The sequence below is a fragment of the Panulirus ornatus genome, chromosome 13, assembly GCF_036320965.1.
Source record: "Panulirus ornatus isolate Po-2019 chromosome 13, ASM3632096v1, whole genome shotgun sequence".
Lineage (NCBI taxonomy): Eukaryota > Metazoa > Arthropoda > Malacostraca > Decapoda > Palinuridae > Panulirus > Panulirus ornatus.
The window spans coordinates 12,863,677-12,872,866 of NC_092236.1; the positions used below are offsets into that span (position 1 = coordinate 12,863,677).

The 9,190-nt window shown below is 36.1% G+C and overlaps 1 protein-coding gene across 4 annotated transcripts in view; it reads left to right on the plus strand.

Annotated features, from left to right (window-relative positions):
- Positions 1-9,190, plus strand: part of Hyccin (PI4KA lipid kinase complex subunit hyccin) — a 79,610-nt gene that overhangs the window by 48,671 nt on the left and 21,749 nt on the right. The window lies entirely within an intron of this gene.

A 9,190-nucleotide genomic window follows, 5' to 3' on the forward strand; every position in this document is an offset into this window, starting at 1 on the left:
CAGTAGAGAAGTTCATGCATGTCTTTATAAGTCAAAGATAACAAGCACTTGTAATAAGAATTTTGAATATGTAATATGTTGCTTATGGTTAATTGTGCATTATAAGTATTCTTTTGAATGATGAAATACTAAAAATCAGGAAAATTGCTGAAAGATATATGCAGATCTGGCACTTAAGCAGAGAATTTTGTGGCAGTGGCTCCAATGCAAAATGTGTGTTACATATCTATCTTGTGGTTGAAGGGTGACTGAATGGATATAATCTGTGAAGGCATTTGGTACTCATATGTTCCCTTAACCTTTACCCAGAACTTAACCTTGGAAATGTTGCAGGAAATGTCATTGTATTCATGTAATGGTGGAGTACTTGTGTAGATGGATGTACAGTGGAACATTTAGAGTTACATAAGGCAGATGTGGTATCAGAAGTGAAATTTGATGACATAAATTGTAAAGAATTATCAGAGCTGATTTATATCGGGTAGAGATGAAAGGAATATTTTAGAAGTCCTTTGGATGTCAGAGCCATGTTGTAAGGAAATATGTCCACTTTAATCCTGAGTGAGTGATGTAAGGTAATGTAAATGTGTAATGAGGTCAACGATTAGGAAAGGAAATGGATGCAGAAAATAAAATGTGGTAGGTCATTCAGAACAGGCCATATAATGAAACGAGAATTAAGTAAAAATTTAAGATATTGGTCATAGAGGATACTGGATGGATGCAGTGATTTTGGGAAGATGTAATTCAAAAAGATGTGCAGAAATATGCAGAAAAATGTGTATCAAAGTTTACATCTTTTATGGGCATAATGTAAAGTATTTGGTAGTGTAGCAGTAGAGAAGTTCACATATATGAAGTGCAATCTCTGCAAAAAATCCGATTACTGCTCTACTTAAGGTTTTCATGTTCAGGTTTCGTTTGCGGAATGAATCCTATTACTGTGAATACCCAGCTTACAAAGTGGTTGCGTGCTAGACCCTGATTTTAAATTAAGTTGTTTGTAAGTCAAAAATTATGTAGATGATAATTTGAATAAAATTAAGAGTAAATATCTATACATGCCTGTAATAATGTAATAGATTATGAATTCTAAAATGGATATAGTTGATAAAACAATATATTACCCAACATTTAATGAAAAATATGCACATTTAGATAGTTATCCAGATTGTAAATATGAGTAATTGTTTTGTATGTCAAATTAAAAGTTGAATAATACTTTTTTGAGCGTGTTTGTATGGAAGAGAGTTCAAGTTGGAAACTTCTAGTACTTGCTTATGGTGGGGATATCATAAGTTTGGTAGCATTGTACAGTCTTAGAACTCAGATGACATTGTTTACCACCTCAGTTACCCCATGGTATTGAGAGTGGAGGGATGCAACTTTTGCTTGCTGCCCTTGTGTTTTGTGATAATTTCTGTATTTTTGTCCGGGTGGTATTTTTCTTTACCACTAACTAGCCATGGGTCCAAAGAAGTAGTTCCAGGAAGAAAAGACCCTTATTCATGCTTTAAATCAAGAAAATGTGTATACAAGTGAAATTTCAAGGTGTACTGGCAGGGGCCAAGTTCACCAACCAAACACTCTTTTTCTTCCTACTTATGTCATTCCTCCTCAAAAAGGTGTGTCTGGTAGACCTAAGAAGACCTGTCTGATGACTCATAAACAAATTAAGAATGAGTTGTAGAAAAGTTCATCCTTATCAGGTTATCAGTTGCCATACTGGCCTTTCTAGATTTGACCAGACCTAGCTTTTTGGGGATGGATGATGTCAGAATGAAAAAGCATATGATGCCTTTCCCTGACACATCTTCATACCTTCATGCAAAAGATATTTGACACCGCCTTCTACAACAGTGACAAAATGAGGCTGGTGAATTTCATAGCTGGCCGCCATGCTGGAGTCACTCACAATGGCTTCATGTCTAAATCCCTGAAACTCTACATTGTAGTTCCCCGAGGAACAGTCTTTTCTCCAATCCTCTTCAACTTTTTCCTACACCACCCTCATTACGTACAGCAAACTACATTATGAATGTCTTCTCAAATGCAGGCAACCTCACAATCACATCACAAACCCAGACATCACTTAGGGAACAACTGACATGCAGCTTTACATTAAGGCAACAACTGACGTGCAGCTTTACATTACACATTTGGAACAAGCTCATTCAGAACAGAATGTCTGCAACTCCACTAAGGTTTTCAGTAGCTCTTTATACCCCAAGTAGATTTGAATCTGACTCACATTTTTCCACATTCTCTTCTCACACTAAAAACATTAATGCAAAAGCAGCATGCAAACAAAATGCCCTCAGAACACTAACTGGTTCTAGGTTTGGGCAAGAAAAAATCCTTAAGCATCCTCTTCAAACAATTCATCCACTTGGTCTTTCACCCTATCAAAAACAAATGTTAAAGAGCAGCAAACCACACAGAATAGAGTCCTCAGAATAATCACTGACAGCCTGGCAACTGCTTATACTTACCACCTGCACAATGCTGCAAAGATCCTCCCAGTACAATCGCACCTCAACATACTTAGCATTCTGTTATTTGCAACAGCACTAGACCCCTCCCACACAGTCCACCCCATAATTAACCACCAACCCCCTAATAGATATAAGAAAAAAAAAAAACCTGCCCCACACTTCAGCAACCTCTACTCACAAATCCCCCTTCACCACCAAAAATAACACCGACACGCACACACACACACACACACACACACACACACACACACACACACACACACACTGAAATGGCCCAGTACGCTTGCTCTAAACAGCTAACCTCACATCTCTGTCTTAAACACACCTCCACTAGACATATTCCTACCTAAAATCAAACTCCCTGATTTAGGATGGAACAGATATATTGTCTATAAAGGATACTGAGGGATTGTCTTTTCTTAGTGTTGGTAAGTATTCTGAGGACAGCTGCTTCATTTATTGTCTCTCTTTATGTGGTGTGGGGATTGAATGTTGTGTGTGTATCATGTGTGATGCATAGTAGGTTGAAGTTTAGTCAATCTTTCAGCATTACAAGAGGATGGAGGTTAGATTTTTTATGTCAGTCAGGGGTTAACAGGGTAATAGTTGATTTATGTAGGGATACAGACCTTTTATATTGTGTGAGCCAATACTTGAATTTTGTAGTTTAGTGCTGCATATTTGATTTAGGGTACTGTGATGCACTTGTAAGGTCATATGTATATGAGAAGAATTTCACACTGTAGTGTAAGGGGTGTAAAGAGATTTGGTAAAAAGAGATCGAAGAGGTTTAGAGGACAATTGCTTTCTCAGGGATTTCATATTAGAGGTAGAAGATTTTGGAAGTGAATTTTTCGTGGATGATTTAGGCTTGGCAGCTGGAAAAGAAGATGACTAGACACTTTTTTTATGTGTGTGTTGGGGATGGGGGTGTTCAGTTTACATGTAATGCTAATCATAAGGAACTTTGGGGTAAAGCCACCAAAATGTGAAGGGATGTTATAAGTACAATCAGTTTATCATTAAGATGTATTGCATAGAAAAATTGAAATAGTTTTATCAAAAACAATTGAGTGTAGGGTGATATGTGTGCTTCCATAGGAGTTAAAATGGTTTATGGCTTATTAATGCACACTTTCATTCTAATATTCATGATCAGAAATTTTTTTGATATTTATGCTCTAGAACTTCAGGTTTTATGAGGGTTTTGAGACTGAAGCAGGCTTGTTATCACAGTGTTATTAGTCATCATATGTCTCTGTAATTTATCCAGCTGAACATAAAAGGTTCACATTACTATTTCCCATCTCCTTCATTTATTCTTGATATTTGACAGTCACTCTTCACATTTCTAGAGGGAAATTGGTGTGATGGAGTGACCAGGGTGAACCCTCTCGTACAAATGTGCTCAAGCATCTAGACTTGATCCTTCAAAGCGTGTTCTTCACTGGGTGCCTTGTCCCCCTCCCCCTTCCCCAAACTTACAGAAGTAGTCTCTGTTTCACCCATTCCACCCTTCTGAACTTAGTGCCTTAATAGGGACAGTTCATAGTCAGCATAATCTCCTCCAGTGGCATGCATGATATAGAAGGTAGGCAAGGATTTGAAGTGACCTTGCATGATTTTCATTTTTCATTGTCTCATATCACAGCTAATTGAGACTTACGAAGACCTGTCATATCCCTCACTTAATTTTTTTCATTTTTGTTACCTGACATCGTTCTGATCATGGCAAGTGATTTCTCAAAATCTGATATTTAGAAAGGGAATGATAGAATATGGATAGCAAACATTTAGTTCCAGATCTCTCCTGTCCCCTTTCCCATTCCCCAGACTCCATCATCCCTGAACCCTTCCCTTTTTTCTTTCTTTTGTTTACAAAAATTCAAACTACATCATGAAAAGAGTATTATGTAATGATTACATCCTACAAAGGTCCAGTTGGAGAGGAAAGTTTTGAAGAAGAGTATTTGTAATTGAAAGGTGGAGCAAACACTGACATAGTAACATTATTTGGTTTTGGGTAAAGAGTGTAGTGATGATGAGAACATTCACTGCAAGACAAAATGTTTAAGTTAAGCTGTTCAGTACATACATACATTCAAAGCAAATTTGAATACTTCTTTATTTTATGGTCACATTAACACAAGGAGAAATTAACAGGCTATAAAGAATTGAGAGGAATGGAGTATTAGAATTATAATGAGAGAATAAAAGAATTTGAACTCTGCAGCCTACAATCTACAGATAGCAACAAATTCAGGGTATCAAGCACAACATGCTGTACCTGGTATAAATGCATTCCAGTGTGAAAGAAAGAGGGAAATTAAGTCTGTTCCATGGAACTACCAAACAGATATCTTGCAAAAAGTTATGAGAGTCTATTCAGAAAGGTGGAAACAAATTCAGGGTATCAAGCACAACATGCTGTACCTGGTATAAATGCATTCCAGTGTGAGAGAAAGAGGGAAATTAAGTCTGTTCCATGGAACTACCAAACAAATATCTTGCAAAAAGTTATGAGAGTCTATTTCAAGATAAAATTAGATAATTGGTTGGGATAAGCTAATACACATTCAAAAGAATTGTTGATGGGTTAAAAACCATTACAGATGAATCCAAGATTGATAGTTATATAACATATATGGCAGCAATGAAAAAGAGCCTTGTTAATCATGTATGATGTGTGGTGTGAGTTATATGTTATTCCTGTCTAATGGCAAAAATCTCCTCGTAGGTATCCTTAGGTAATTACTGTCGGTAGACATTCTCTCTTTCTCTCTTTATATCTCTCTATCTATCCTTATCCATCTCTGTATCTCATTATCTTAGTGTCTGTTTCTTTCTTGCTGTCTCTCTTTCTCCAAGAACAAGACTGAATGACTTTAGAATAATTCTTAACAAAGTAGATTTGTTATATCTCACTTTAACTTCCGTTTTATTGAATAGCAGGAAAAAAAGGGGTAGATTATGGATGTAGATACAATTACAAAGAGAGGAATAATGGAACATCAGATGAAAGAGAATGACTCCAAAGAGCTATTGATTTATTTGATTCGTTCAGCCTTATGCAGGTAAACCATTGACCAACAAAAGGTAACAATATGATATATCTTATTTTTTAAAATAACATGACACTGTTTTCAAACATAAAATCAAATTATTAAAGTGTATTGAATCATAAGATCATCAAAATTACTGCAGTGTAAGAAATTAACATGAATGAATGTGAATATGATACAGCAACAGAAAACAACAGTGGGTTGATATATATTTTTACCATGACAATTCAGACCAGAAAAAGATTGTTAAAAAGATTCTGATCACAAATTGGAAAGAGATCTTCAGCGACTATAACCTAGTCACAAACACAAAGATATACTGTAAGGAAGTAAGCCAAATAATTATTGAGATGATACCAAAGAAATAGAAAAATGTTAAATCCCTAGGGACACATAACTGTGTATGAATAGAAGAAAGTCACAGAAAAAGAAGAAAAGGTGAGTGATGAAAGAAGCAAGAAAAAGAGAATTTGATGAGAAAATTTAGAATGCAGATTTCAAAATGATGAAACACTATAGAAGAGAAAAAATTAGGAAAAATTTTGCTTAAAAAGAAATCCAGAGATACTATTCATATATGTCAACACATATGTAAACAAAGATTGGACCCTTTAAGGTAGGAGACAAATATGATAATGACACTTAGGGAATATGCTGGATGTTGATTGAACAATATAGATAGGTATTCAGCTCAAATGTAAGGAGAACTTTGAAGATGATTTGTTATCCAATATGATGAAAATGCACTCATAGATATTGAAATATCAAAAAATTATGTAATCAGTGCAATGAATTAGTTCTGAGAAAATTCACCTGCTAGATCAGATGGAATTTCAGCCATATTCCTCAAAAAGACAAAAACACCAATAGCAAAACCAATGATGTTAGCACTAAAGCAAAGTCTGGGTAAAAGCAAACTTGCAGACATTCACAAATTGTTATATTTAACACCAATAAACAAAGGAGGATCCAGACTAATACCTTTACGATACAGACCACTGAGCCTTACTTTGTGTTTAATAGATAACCCTGAAAGAGCAATAAAAGGACATATATTAAACTATCCATACAAGACAGCTACATGAATGAAGGCCAACATGTATTTGTGCCAGGGAATGGTTTATAAGTTCACTTATTAGCTCCTCCATGGTGTGGCAGTTAGCGTTCCAGACTGTAATGCATTTTGTGGCTGCCCAAGGTCGGGCACATGGGTTCAAATTCTTGTTGTGGCAGTTGGTCCACAGTCATTATAGCTGTACCTAGCTCAGGCTAACTAGAGAGAGAGAGAGAGAGAGAGAGAGAGAGAGAGTACATTAATGAGATGGCCTTAATTAGGGCCTCAGTTGCCCATGCCATCTCAGCAAAGTTGAAACAAAAATAAAATGGCATGTATGAAAGTTTGATCTAAGGAAAAAATGGATACTGTTTTTCTTAACTTTTTAAAAGCAATTCACAATGTACACCACAGATTTTGCTAGAGATAGTAGTTAAACATAACTTTAAGGGTAAGATAGGAAGATGAATTTAAGTTTTTAACAGACAGAAAGCTCAGAGTGATAGGAAATGGAACCATGCCTGAGAAGAAAGATGTCCTCTCTAGGGTACCACAGGAAACTATATTAGTCTCACTACTCTCTGTAATGACAATATCAGACATTGACAGCTAGGTAAAGTTAAGGACCTTTGCTGCTGATACCAATGTAAGCAAAATTATTTTATTGAAAACTGATCAAAAGAGGATGCTAAAAGGCTTAGACACAGTTTACAAATGGGCAGAAGTGAACCTGATGGTATGTACTGATGACAAATGTAAGCAAATAGATTGTGGAGCAAAGATGAACATATCTGTGATAACATATAGAGCCCAACAGAGTAAATCAAGTAAATCAAACATATGTAAAATATTTAGGTGTCATCGTAAGTGAGGAACTAGATTTGAGAGAGCATATTGAGATGATAATGCTCTCATGTGAAGAGTGATTACACCTGTGTTGCCCCATCTTGTAACTTGTACATATCTGTATTCAAGAGTATTTCAAGATTAATGATAATATGAATTTATGCCAGCTCAACATATTAGGTACTGGTACAAAAAATAGATCTTATTTCAAGGTCAATAAGTCTTAGATAAGTAATTTTTGGTGTAAAGGAAATGTACTGTCTTAGGTTTTAGCCTGGGCTTTCAAACTTGCTTAGGAGTAAATAATATTTCTATTTCCTGATCCTGTGCAGTTCCAGTTTTGATGAAAATTTCATATACCTAAATAAGAATGGGTAACAATCCTTTACTTTTCAGTCTTTATATATATATATATATATATATATATATATATATATATATATATATATATATATATATATATATATATATATATATATATTGCCAAAATCTTTGAATGGCATATATGTGCAGGGATGTCATGGGTCAATTTAATTGAGTATTAAAGCAAAATAGATATTTTTCTTATGATGTTGCTTTATTGTTTGTAATGGCATATGGTGAATAGATCTGCTACCATCAGCAGATACAGCATCCCAGAAAACCAATCCTGTTTAGACGGGAGAAACATTCAGAAGTTTTGGCAGTCCTGGTCATATCCATCACCACCTACAAACTTGTTTCCTCATTGTGATTAGTAACTAGTAGTTACAATTGTTTAGCTGGATTACATCAAGGCTTTATACGTAAAATAGGCTCTAAACAATATATTTAGATAAATGAAATAAAATTTTGATGATTAATATATGTTGCACGTTTATTGCATGCGGCATGGTAGATGATCTGTTAGAATATACTGGTGATGAGGAAGATCCATTTGCCTTGGAGCGGTATGTGGATATTAACCGTGATGCAACGTTGATGCAAACACAGCTGCCAACTCAAGGTCACACCCAGTCCTCTGGTCCTGTCACATCATCAGCTGGTCCCTCCTTCAGTCGACTCCCTCCTCAAATGGGAGTTAATGCACTTAAAATGATACCTGAGTCAAAGACATTTAAGAACTCTGAATCTCGAAGGATAGAGGACTCAGGCACTAGACCATCCAGTGCCAAACAAGAGGGTGGTTCTCAGTCCCCCAAAAGTCATCTTCTGGACTTGCATCTTGGTCGCAAACACAAGCGAACTTCTTCAGGAGGTTCAGGAACAAATGATCATTCCACAAAGTCTGGAGGGTCTCCAAGCCTCTCACCCAGGCAAAATAAAGAAGGATCACAGTCTCCAAAAGGAATCCTCTTAGATTTTCATTTGTCCCGTAAGCATAGGAAAATGCCATCAGGTAGTGCTGGAACTTTTGATTTACAGCATTCTAAACCTGGAGACTCCCCAAATCTCTCCTCTAGATCATCTAATGTTAAACAAGAAGCTGGTACTCAGTCTCCCAAAGGTCATTTCCTTGATTTACATTTAAATCGTAAACACAAGCGAGCACCTTCTTGGGGACAAGGAGGTACTGAACTTCAGTCTGACAAGTCAGGAGATTCCCCATCTCTCTCCTGTGAACCTCAACCAAGGGACCACTCACCAAGTTCGGATAAAAAGATTATTTTTTTCTTAAAATCTCACAACCCATTTGTTGCCCTGCAAAGTCTGTCACCTAGTCCTAGTCATCATCCTCGTTCTCATCAGAATCG